Below are 13516 nucleotides of genomic sequence, written 5' to 3' on the forward strand. Positions count from 1 at the left end.
GCATCTTTGCAGATGTGATTAAAGTAAGCCTCGAGATAGTTTATCCTGGGTGGGCCCTAAACGCAATCACAGATATTCTTATGAGGGAAGCAGAAGGAGACTTGACATAGGAGAGGAGAAGGCAATGTGATCATAGAGGCAGAGATTGGAGTGTTGTAACCACAAGCCAAGGAATGGTGGCAGCCACCAGATGTTATATGAGACAAGGAACAAATTCCTTCCTAGAGCCTCCTAAGGGAGTGAGGCCCTATCACACCTTAATTTCAGTTCAGTGAAACTGATTTCAGACTTCTGACCTTCAGAGCTGTGAGAGAATAAATTTATGTTGTTTTAAGCCACCAGGTTGGTGATAATTTGTTACAGCAGCCACAGTAAACTAATACACACCCCTTGTTGGTAACCAGTCTTATTATTTTCTTTTTTTGTTTGTTTTTTTTTAACATCTTTATTGGAGTATAATTGCTTTACAGTGTTGTGTTAGTTGCTGCTGTATAGCAAAGTGAATCAGCTCTACATATATATATCCCCATATCACCTCCCTCTTGCGTCTCCCTCCCTCACACCCTCCCTATCCCACCCCTCTGGTGGTCACAAAGCACCAAGCTGATCTCCCTGTGCTATGTGGCTGCTTCCCACTAGCTATCTGTTTTACATTTGGTAGTGTATATCTGTCCCTACCACTCTCTCACTTCGTCCCAGCTTACCCTTCCCCTCCCCGTGTCCTCAAGTTCGTTCTCTACGTCTGTGTCTTTATTCCTGCCCTGCCCTTAGGTTCTTAAGAACCATTTATTTATTTTTTTTAGATTCCATATATATATGTTAGCATACGGTATTTGTTTTTCTCTTTCTGACTTACTTCACTCTGTATGACAGTCTCTAGATCCATCCACCTCACTACAAATACCTCAATTTCGTTTCTTTCTTTGGCTGAGTAATATTCCATTGTATATATGTGCCACATCACCTTTATCAGTTCATCTGTCAATGGACATTTAGGTTGCTTCCATGTCCTGGCTATTGTAAATAGAGCTGCAGTGAACATTGTGGTACATGACTCTTTCTGAATTACGGTTTTCTCAGGGTACATGCTCAGTAGTGCGATTACTGGGTCGTATGGTAGTTCTATTTTTAGTTTTGTAAGGAACGTTTATAGTGTTCTCCATAGTGGCTGTATCAATTTACATTCCCACCAACAGTGCAAGAGGGTTCCCTTTTCTCCACACCCTCTCCAGCATTTATTGTTTGTAGATTTTTTGATGATGGCCATTCTGCCTGGTGTGAGGTGATACCTCATTGTAGTTCTGATGTGAATTTCTCTAATGATTAGTGATGTTGAGCATCCTTTCATGTGTTTGTTGGCAATCTGTATATCTTCTTTGGAGAAATGTCTATTTAGGTTTTCTGCCCATTTTTGGATTGGTTTGTTTGTTTTTTTGATATTGAGCTGCATGAGGTGCTTGTATATTTTGGAGATTAATCCTTTGTAAGTTGCTTCATTTGCAAATATTTTCTGCCCTTCTGAGGGTTGTCTTTTCATCTTGTTTATGGTTTCCTTTGCTGTGCAAAAGCTTTTAAGTTTCATCAGGTCCCATTTGTTTTTTTTTGTTTTTTTTTTATTTCTCTAGGAGGTGGGTCCAAAAGGATCTGGCTGTGATTTATGTCATAGTGTGTTCTGCCTATGTTTTCCTCTAAGAGTTTTATACTGTCTAGCCTTACATTTAGGTCTTTAATCCATTTTGAGTTTATTTTTGTGTCTGGTGTTAGGGAGTGTTCTAATTTCATTCTTTTACATGTAGCTATCCAGTTTTCCCAGCACCACTTATTGAAGAGGCTGTCTTTTCCCCATTGTATATTCTTGCCTCCTTTATCAGAGATAAGGTGACCATATGTGTGTGGGTTTATCTCTGGGCTTTCTATCCTGTTCCATTGATCTGTATTTCTGTTTTTATTTATAAGTTTTGTTATATAAATTTTGTTAGGTATTGCCAAATTCTCCTCTATTAATTAGCATGTGCTGTTCTACATTCTCATTGGCAACTTATGAGAGTACCTGTTTTTCCACAGTCTTACCAAGAGAATATATAGTAAAATTTTGCGGGGGGTAGGTGAGAAGTGGTAGGCCAGTGTACTGAGTGAGGTTGAACGTTCAAATCTTTCCTATGTTTAAAGTCCATTTTTATGTACTTTACTTTTTGTGAATTATGTGTTGCCATTTTTTTCTATCAGGTTTTTGGTTCCATTTTCTCTCAAATTTTAAGAACTCTTTCTATACTTGGGATACTAGATCTTTATCTGTAATATATGTTGTAAATATTTTCTTTCAATTTTTCAGTTTTTTATTTTGCTTATGATATCTTTTAAAAAATTTAATACTTATTTTTTTGGAGAAATTTTAGGTTTACAGAAAAATTGGTTAGAAAATACAGAGTTCCCACATTACATTTCCCTGCCCTGTCAGTTTCTCCTATTATTTACCTTTTGCAGGTGAGTGACACATTTTTTATGATTGATGAACCAATGCTGATACATTATTATTAACTAAAGTCCACAGTTTACATTCGAGTTCACTCTGTGTTGTATATTTTATGAATTTTTACAAATATATAATGATGTGTGCCTACTATTACTGTATTGTACAAAATAGTTTCACTCTGTATCAGGCATCTTTTCTGACCACGGTGGTATGAAACTAGAGATCAGTTATGATAGGAAAACTGGAAAATTCACAGATATGTGGAGATTAAACAACATGCTACTGAACAACCAATGGATCAAAGAAGAAATCAAAAGGGAAATAAAATGTTACCTTGAGACAAATGAAAATGGAAATACAGCATACCAAAACTTTTGGGATGCAGCAAAAGCAGTTCTGAGAGGGAAGTTCATAGCAATAAATGCACATACTAAGCAAAAGAAAGAACTCAAATAACTTAATACCTCAAGGAACTAGAAAAAGAACAAACTAAACCCAAAGTTAGTAGAAACAAAGGAAATAACAAAGATCAGAGCAGAACAATGAAATAGCGCTAAAAAGACAATAGAAAGGATCAGTGAAACTAAGAGCTGTTTTTTGTTCGTTTGTTTGTTTAAAAGATAAGCAAGGGCTTCCCTGGTGGCGCAGTGGTTGAGAGTCCACCTGCCGATGTAGGGGACACGGGTTCGTGTCCTGGTCTGGGAAGATCCCACATGCTGCGGAGCGGCTAGGCCCGTGAACCATGGCTGCTGAGCCTGCACGTCCGGAGCCTATGCTCCGCAACAGGAGAGGCCACAACAGTGAGAGGCCTGTGTACCGCCAAAAAAAAAAAAAGGTAAGTAAAACAGGCAAACCTTTAGCCAGACTCACCAAGAAAAAAAGAGAGAGGACTCAAATAAATAAAATCAGAATTGAAAGAGGAGATGTTACAATTGATGCCAAAGAAATACAGAGGATTGTAAGAGACTGCTATGAAGAATTATTGAATATATACCAACAAGTTGGACAGTCTGTAAGAAATGAATAAATTTCCAGAAACACACAGCTTACCAAGACTGAATCAAGAAAAAATAGAAAATCTGAACAGACTGATCACTAGTAAGAAGACTGAATCAGTAATCAAAAGCCTTCCAACAAATAAAACTTCAGGACCAGGTGGGCTTCACTGGTGAATTCTACCAAACATTTACAGAAGAATTAATATCAGTCCTTCTCAAACTCTTCCCAAAAAATAGTAGAGGAGGGAACACTCCCAAACTCATTTTATGAGGCCAGCATTACCCTGATACTAAAGTCAGACCAGCACACTACGAGTAAAGGAAACTACAGGCCAATATCCCTGATGAACATAGATGCAAAAATCCTCAACAAAATATTAACAAGCTTAATTCAGCAACACATTAAAAGGATCATGCATCATGATCAAGTGGGATTTATCCCTGGGATGCAAGGATGGTTCAGAAAACACAAATCAATAAATATGATATAGCAAATTAATAGATTGAAGTATAAAAGTCATGTTCATCTCAATAGATACAGAAAAAGCATTTGACAAAATATCATTTCATGATAAAACCTTTCAACAAATTGGGTATAGAAGGAACATACCTCAACCTATGAAATGGGAGAAAATAATTACAAGTCATATATCTGATAAAGGGTTAAGGTCCAAAAAATATAAGGAACTCATACAACTCAGTAGTAAAAAAAAAAAAAAGAAAAATCTGATTACAAAATGGACAGAGAACTGAATAGACATTTTTCCATAGAAGACATACTAATGGCCAACAGGTATATGAAAAGGTTCTTGAGATCACTAATCATCAGGGAATTGAAAATCAAAACCACAATGAGATAATCACCTCACACCTGTTAGAATAGTTGTTAACAAAAAGATAAGAGATGACAAGTGTTGGCAAGGCTCTGTAGAAAAGGGAACCCTTGTGAACCGTTGGTGGGAATGTCAGTTGGTAGAGCCACCATGGAAGAGAGTATGGAGGTTCCTTAAAAAATTAAGAATAGAACTGCCATATGATCCAGCAGTCCTACTTCTGGGTATATATTCAAGGGAAATGAAAACACAATCTTGATGACATATCTGCATACCCATGTTTACACACACAGTGGGATATTATTAAGCCATGAGAAAGAAGGAAATCCTGTCATTTTAACAGCATTGATGAACTGTGAGGGTATTATGCTATGTGAAATAAGTCTGACAAAGACCAATACTGTATGATATCACTTATAAATGGACTTTAATAAAGCTGAATTAATAGAAACAGAGTGGAGTGGTGTTTACCAAGGGTGGGGGATGGCAGAAATGGGGAGGTGTTGGCCGAAGAATATAGACTTCCACTTAATAAGATGAAAAGGTTCTAGGTATCTAAAAAAGTTTCTATTGATCTATGCTCGGGTGCACTGACTCTTTTCTGTGTTATTTCCAATCTGTTCTTGTTCTAGATACTCTTTTACTATTCTAGAATTTCCATTTGGTTCTTCTTTATGGTTTACATTTCCTTGTGGGCATATTTTCCTTTATTGCTGAGCATAATTATAATAGCTCTTTTAAAATCCTTGTTTTAAAGGATTTAAATCACCAACATCTGATTCCACAAGCTTGTTATTTATTGTTTTGTTGTTGTTTCTTTGTTTGGTCTCGTTTTCTTGGCCTTTATGTCAAATGATTTTGGATTATAATCTTTATGTTTGATTGTTATGGATTCTGTTATAGTCTTCCATAAAAGGGCTGATATCTTTGTTTCAGCAGGCAGTTAATTTTGTTGTACTCATACTTCAAACTCTGTGTCTTAGGAGACAGTTCAACTGTCAGGTTTTTGTTTTTGTTTTTGTTTTTAATCATTAGCTGGTGTGTATCCTCCATATATGCAGTTAATTGGTCAGCTAGTTGGTCTGCCAAAGATTTGGGCAGAGGTAAACATAGGGTTTACGACTTCCCCTGTCTGATCCTCTTCTTTCTGGAATTTCTCCCTCACTTTCCGGTGTTGGTGGTTGCTTTGAAAGCTTCCTCTGGCACTCCAGAAAAAAACTGCACATAAAAACTGTGGTTCTCTGTTGGAATTTTAGTTTGTGCAGCCACTGATTGTGGCCTGCCCTCCAGCTATACACAGTATATTTAGAAACTTATTCCTGCCATTTTTTTTTTTCCCAAGTATATATGCCCTCCAGAATCTGTCTGCTTTTGTTTATTTTCCTGTGCCTTCAGAGGTTGGTGGTGTTTTTTGTCAAGTTTTATAATTGTTGTCTGGAGGAGGGTTGGTCTGGATAAGCTGCTTCTACCATACTGGACATGGAACTTACCCACTCGCCCATTTTTAAAAGAATGCATAGTCTCATTGATTTTAATTTATTTAATATTTTACAGTCATTTAACGTAACTTCTTTTTTGATGTTCAGATTTGGCCACTGGGAGCCCCTTCAAGCTTACTTTTGTGGGGGTTTTTTTTTTGTGTGTGTATGGGTGTGTGTTCTCCGTGTCTTTTTTTTTTTTTTTTTTTTTTTTTTTTTTTGCGGTACGCGGGCCTCTCACTGTCGTGGCCTCTCCCGTTGCGGAGCACAGGCTCGGGACGCGCAGGCTCAGTGGCCATGGCTCACGGGCCCAGACGCTCCACGGCATGTGGGATCTTCCCGGACCAGGGCACGAACCCGCGTCCGCTGCATCGGCAGGCGGACTCTCAACCACTGCGCCACCAGGGAAGCCCTCTCTGTGTCTTTCTGATGGGCCTTTATTCATCTTTGAATTCTTTCTGTCAAGCATACAATGATGTCCCAGGCTCACTTTATATATTCCCTGCTTCAGATATGAGAATAAGATTTAGATACTATTATCTGGGTTCTAAGTTCATTTTTCAGGGGCATCGTTTATTCTAAGACTTCTTAGAAATGTAAAATTACATGTGGCTACTAGAAAACTTAAATTACACATTATTTTTCAATTTTAAAATTTATTTTTGTTGATTTATTTTTTGTTAATTTTTATTGGAGTATAGTTGCTTAACAGTGTTGTGTTAGTTTCTGCTGTACAGCAAATTGAATCAGTTATACATATATATATATATATATCCACTCTCTTAGATTCCCTTTCCATTAAAAAAAAAAATAGTGACAATATCAGATGTTTACCAGAATACAGAGAAACTGGATCACTTATACATTGCTGGTGGGATTGAAAATGATATTGCCATTCTGGAAAACAGTTTGGCAGCTTTGTAAAATAATAATAATAATAATTAATAAAACATGCAGTTAATTACATGACCCAGCAGTTGCACTCCTGGGCATTTATCTGAGAGAAATAAAGATTTAAGTCCACACAAAAACTTGTAAAACAAAACAAAAAAAAAAAGAAAAGAAAACTTAAATTACACATTAAAAAATTAAAAAATAAAGTTCAGTTAATTATAGATCCAAATATTATCACATGTATTAAAATACTACCATGTCAGTACTTGAGTATTATCATTGATATGTAATCAACATAACAACTATTAATGAGATACTTAAATTCTTTTGTACCAAGTCTTCAAAATCTTGTGTGTGTTTTACACTTAACAGCATATCTGGATTTGGACTGGCCACAATTCAAGTATGCAGTAGTGCTCAGTAGCCACATATTTTCTTACAGATTGTTTTTTGCCTTTACTTATAGTTTTTGGCAGTTTTGGCCATCTGTATTTCAAAAATCAGTTTTTATTGTTGAATGTGTCAGTTAAAAATTGTATCTTTTGCCTTTGGATTTTCAGTCACTGCTAGACTTCCCTCATTACAGGATATAGTTGGAATCATTTGTGTTTTCTTCTAGGACATTCATAGTTTTAATTTTTGTGTTTTACTTCCTGATCCATTTGGGATTTTATGTATTCTGCAGTTTTTGTTTTTCATTTCATTCAAAAGTTATTTAATAGAATATTTTTTAACTTGCAGGAGGAAGGGCTTTTTGTTGTTGTTCATGTGTAGTTGTATTGTGATCAGAGAACATAGTTTGTGTTATTTCTACTCTGTTAAACTTATTGAGATTTTCTTTATGACCTTTCATATGATCAGTTTTTATGAATAGTCCATGTCCACTTAAATAGAGATTGTTTTCTCTATCAGAGTACAAAGTTAAGTATAGTAAGTTCAATATAATATAATCTACCTTATTGATTACATAGCTTATGTCTTCTATAGCTTTACTTACTGTTATTCTGTTTCTGTTAATTTCTTCATCTATCTAATGTAGATTTTTGTTTTACAAAGTTTATGACTGTGCTCTTTGGTGCATAGATACTGGTAACTGATTTGTCTTCCTCATTGTCAATTTGTACTTTAGCATTAAAAAAAAAATCCTACTTTGTCATGTTAGGTGCTTTTTTGGGCCTAAATTCTACCTTGTCAGTTATTAAGATCATAACCTCTGCTTTCTTTTTTGTTGTATTTGCCTGTTACACCTGTTCTCATATCTTTTTCCTTTTAATGTTTCTTAATTACTTTGTTTTAGGTGCTCCTTGTATATAGTGTACAGTTGGGTTTTGGGTCATGAGCTGATCAAAAATCTTTTTCCTTTTAGTAGAGCAGTTAAGCTCTTTGCATTTACTATTGACATGGATATCTTGAGCTTAGCTGTGACAATTATTTATTATATTTGCTGTTTGTATTCTGTTTGCTATGTGTCTTTTACTATGTTTTATGTTTCCATTGCTCTTTTGAAGAATTTTGCTTTGAAAAACTTTTTTGATATTGAGTAGGTTTATCCTACTAAAGCATGGGATTTCATTAATAGTAATATATTAATATTGTTTCCTTAATTGTGGCAAATGTACCAGAGTAATGCAAGATGTTAACAATAGGGGAATCTGGGTATATGGTATGTGGAAACACTGTGTTATCATTGCAACTTTTCTGTAATGTAAAACTATGCTAAAATAAAAAAAAAACTTTTAGTGTAGTGGTGCTGAACGTGTCCTGGGTTGGTTTTGTAAAGTGAATTTTATGTGAGTTTATTGCTGAACTTGGTGAATATAAGCTGTTCATGTCAGTTTCCAGTAACTCTGGGAGGTGTAATCATATATTTGATGGTAAAGAGTTGTAGGAAAATATCTTTGTTTTATAATAATGAAACAAAAAGAAGTTTTTGTACTGGAGAGAAATATTTTTTAGCAAAAGATTAAAGAAAAATTTGCTTCTAGAACTGGTTACTCAAATCATATCTTGTGTAGATGAATTATTTAGAATGTTGTTGGGGAAGAGGGCATGTTTAGTAGTTAACAGTTGAGTTCTGAATTGAAATATAAGCTGAAGAATTTTAACAGCACCTAGAAGGTGTAGTTCAGGCTTTCAGTCCCAGAATTTTAGAGCTGGAAGAGACCTTTACAATTTATTCCAATTCTTTCATTAATAGAAGAATAACTAGAAGTCTAGGAAAGTGATATGTTATATCCAAAATCATGTAGTAAATTAATATGAAGAGCTGGGACTAGAACCTAAGCCTCTTCATTTCTGTTTCAGGATTCTTTCTTCAGTGCGAGAATGTGTTCTTAAAAGTCACGATTATCCAGATACTGGGATCTTCATATCCTGCTTAGAGTGCAGCTGTGGCAATGTTAAATGTTTATACTGGCATTTAAAAAATGGCACCGAAACACAAGTCATTTACTCAATATCCCAGAGGTAACGTTAGGTCATAAGACTGGCTTATTGATTTTTACCTCTATATCTAATCCAGTAAGGGAAGGGCTAGCTAGAAGATTATAGTTAAATAGGCCAGTTGTTATGAATTATAGTTGGGGAGCTGGAACAGGACCTGGCGCTGGAAACCATAAAATGCCAGAAGATTTTTGGGCTGTAGTGATGTGGATGATGTCAGAGTGATGAGAGCTTCTACCATGACTAAGTGGACTCTAGAACCTATAGAATGGAGGACAGAGTAAAGGAGGTTGTGGAGCCACCATCAGACTTGCTCGTCGAATGCCATTTGTTCTGTTCTCATTCCCTAGAACATTCCACTACTTGCCAGGTAGGATTTAGAATAATCATCGATAATGAAATTAAATTCATCTGATATCTGCAAAACACTTTTATTTTGCAAAGTACTCTCACAAATATACTCTTTGATCCTTGCAGTATCCTTGTGAGATGGGTAGAAGGGATATTGGTGAGCAGAAAATGTTAAATACTAATGTGTGTCAAAGCAGTGTGCTAGAAACCACTAAAAGATATAAAGATGAATAGACATAGTCTTGGCTCTCATGGTGTGCACAGTCTTGTGGGGGACGGGGTGGGGAAAATAGCCAAGTATAATGTAAATCAAGTTGAAAAAGATTTAGAAAGTTAAGTTATTTCCCATGGGAATTTAAAAGGCGTGATGGTGTTATAAACGATGGAAATTGTAATACTTTGCCTTCTGATTTCAGACTAACTGAAAGGATTATAACTATGAAAGGATATTGACTGTAATACATACAGATATAATTTTCTTTTCTAATTTTTCAGAAATCTTATTTTTAGGTGATTCTACAAAGCTTATCTGAACAAATTTATGGACTGAGGATGACAGAAGTCACTTAATTTCTGTTTCAATGATTTTTGGCATATAGGGCTGGCTGGAGGAAGAGGAAGAAAAAAAGAGAATTGACATTATAATGTCAAACAGAACTTACAGATTTACCTAGGCCAAAATATGAATAAAAATTTAACTGGGCCCTGTTAACTGGTAAGAAGACCGACAGAGTAAAGTTGATGCACTACTAGTTTATGTTGTCGAGGTAGACAACTTCAGAATAGGAGAGGGAGTAGTGAGGACTTCTAGTTCCTAACTTGGTTTTTCATTTTGCTTCAAAGTAATGTTACGTTTCAGGATCATTATAGTAAATATTTGCTTACCAATAAATATGAGTTTAACAGTTTTAGAATAATGAATTCATTTTTATTGAAAAAGTGGACAAAACAGGCTTTTCAGTTTTTTATTTTTCAAATTCATATTGGTGATCAGGTTTTTTTTCTCTTTTGCTTTTTATTCTCAAACTGATTGTTAATGAGAAAAAACATGGAGCAATTAACAACGACACTTGAATCTTCAGTCTTCTCTTTCCAACTCGAGCACTGAAATATGACGCTCCTTTCATAATATTCTTTCTGGTCATCACATTCTCTCTTTTCTTTTTGGCTTTAGAGTCCTTTCCAAAAGGAAATATACTGCCTGGCATTCTATATTATTCCTAATTTCCAGGTGGAAAAATGAGACCAATGAAGTGACACCTAAATACAATGGGGATTATAGTGTTAAAAATAAGACAATAAGTCAGATCTTCTTGCTTTCATTCTCCTCTATTTTACCACGACAAAATACTTATCAAAGTCCAAGAGATTTCTGATATGCAATAATGACCAATGACTTCACATTAATGGAGCTATTCATAAACTCATCAGAGAAGTAATTGGAAAAAATTTAAATATAAAGAGTGATTTTCACTATTCTGTTTATATAGTACTGAAACAACCGTAACATTCAAACACCTAGGAAGTGCAAAACTCTAAGTAATATTAAATAATAATTGATATTAACTCTGAAATACTGCAACATCTTGAAGTATCTTGTGAATGACCAAAAACAGATGGAATTTTGTTTGGTATAGCTTCAGTTGTTTTCCACAGAACTATATATTAAAAAAAACTGGTAATCCATGTAAGATATACACAAAACCCTGAACTGACTAGATTGTTCAATGAAAAATACTCCACACTGCTTTGTTGTTATGGACAAATGAGTGTATAATTCAATGAAACCCTTTTAAGAAGTTCTAGTCTACGGAATGACATCTTCAAATTGTTTGATCCTATTAGTTTTATTAACAGAAACCTCCCATTCCTTCATAAGATGTTTATTAATTCCTCTGAATATCATCTTTAAAAGGGCTGACTTGACTGTTGTCAAAATAAATCACAGGTCAAGTGCAACCCTCCAGTCTCCAGTCTGTGGGCTCTTCCATGAGTTTCAGTTCCGTGTAAGCCACACAGTGACCTTCCCATGAGTTTTCCCTTGGAGATTTCACAGTCCTAACTTTAACATTTTCCAGAAAGTATCCCTCCGTTCTCTAGGCTTTGGGTAGAATGTCAAATTAATAATGGCATGTGGTGTTCCTTAGCATAACCTGCCAAAATGTGATAATTTCCTTAGAAGAAAAGCCATGGGCTGCAATCACACATCTGAGATGACAGACATCCAGATGAATCCTATATAAAAAGAAAAGGTTGGTGTCTTCCGGAATATGAATGTACACCTTTAATAAATTCAAACAGATCCCAACATAAACATCTTCAAACTTGACGGGTTTTACGTGACTCATCGTTTCATAGATTCTTGGCACCAAATCTCTGGACATGATACTTATTAACCCAACCCACTGCAATAGGGAGGAAACACCTTGAAGGGATACTCCTGGTATGAAATATGGGTTTTTTTGGGTAAAATCCTCTATAGGAATAATTATCAATTGGAGGATAACCTGTGAAAAACTTCTCTGAGTGGTTTAAATTTAAAAGATACTTCACTAAATTGCCAGTATTGATGAAGACATCAGTGTCTGTCTTCATGATGTACCTGGCATTGGGGCAAAACTCAATTACCCACCTAAATGCCATAATCGTTTTCAAGGTCAGGTTATTGTATGTGTCTATAAAAAATCTTGTCATATTATGTCACCATAAAGGAGGTGTTCATCCTCTAAGGATAATGCTAACAATTTGTCTTCCCTTTCAGCCTGTTGTCCTAGTAAGAAAAATGTAAGAACCTCATATCCCCACCAAGACTTCTTTTCACCCCAAGTAACTCTAATGGTCTGTCTGGATTTCACATCTGAGGGTTGTGAGGTCACCAGGATAACAAGAAACGGGTTTTGAGGAGAGCAGTTCTAATGCTCTTGAAGTGTGAAGTGGACGTCTTTTTGTAAATGGGCTCATACTCGTAGAAGTACATCCAGTTCACTCGTTCTGTCACATTGTAGTGGGGGCAGACTGAGGTACCACATCACCAGGAAACTCAGGAATGACAGCAGCAGGAGGCTTCATTTGGGGGATCGCAGTGACATCCTACTCGGAAGGGCGGGGTGCTCAGGAGGGCCGGGGCCATCCATTCACAGCCCCTCAGGAGCATGCAAGCCTCAGGTTCTAGCTGCTAAACACTGTACAACCTTTTGGGGGCTCCATTTAATCTCAGCCATCCATGACCTTCTTGATTTATTCCTTCTGAGTGAAAGACCTTCAGTTTCACCAACTGAACATTCAGTAGTAAGTAGTAGTCAAAAATAATGCTTGAAATTTCTACTGAAAAACAGAGACTCTCAGATTGGTTTAAAATTCTGCCATATACTGCTTATAAGACACATGCCTGTAGAATTTCTTATGAAGCTAAAGCACTAGCTGAAGTTTTCTGTTTTCGTATTCCATGCTTTAATTAAAAGATTTGCCGTGAACTACTCTAAGTGGCCTGGAGAAAGCTAAAACCCAAAGCTGTTCCCAGTTGAAGACTGCAAACTCAGATCTTCCTTACCTCTGGTGGGGTAGCTGATCATCACAGAGGCCCTGGCCCCTGGGCCCATATGTTCTTAATATCACCTACTTTAGTGATGTCTATTTGCCCATTTACAAAGTATGCTAAAAGGAGCAACTTTCCTTGTTATAACAGATTCATTAGCGTATTAATTAATGCTACAGGGAAAGGAGAGGGAAAGAGTGGTACAACATAGTATTTTCTTCTCCTTTGGGGCTTATTTCTACCTCTGTGTGTTTTCCCTCTTAATGTTGATCCATAGCTAAAAGACGTTGAGGTCCTATCTTACTGCTTTTCAAATCTAAACCATACTATAAACCATACTATAGAGAGCTTGACAAATTTCTAGTAGTAAAATTATTCCTAGCAAACAGCCTCCTGTAGGCTGTCCCTACTCCTACCCTTACCCACTTCAATCTGGTAGTCTCATCTATACAGCATTACCTCCTTGTTTGAAGTCTAGCCTAGAATGGTCTTGGGATCATCAGTGTTATAAG

The 13516-nt window shown here is 36.1% G+C and overlaps 1 protein-coding gene and 1 pseudogene across 6 annotated transcripts in view; one reads left to right on the forward strand and one right to left on the reverse strand.

Moving 5' to 3' along the window:
- The window catches only part of FUT8 (fucosyltransferase 8), a 325108-nt gene that overhangs the window by 40128 nt on the left and 271464 nt on the right, over positions 1 to 13516 (forward strand). The gene's annotated exons all lie outside the window — the stretch shown is intronic.
- On the reverse strand, positions 11590 to 12599 carry LOC116748847 (annotated as a pseudogene).

This window comes from Phocoena sinus, chromosome 2, assembly GCF_008692025.1.
Source record: "Phocoena sinus isolate mPhoSin1 chromosome 2, mPhoSin1.pri, whole genome shotgun sequence".
In the NCBI taxonomy this organism is placed as follows: Eukaryota; Metazoa; Chordata; class Mammalia; order Artiodactyla; family Phocoenidae; genus Phocoena; species Phocoena sinus.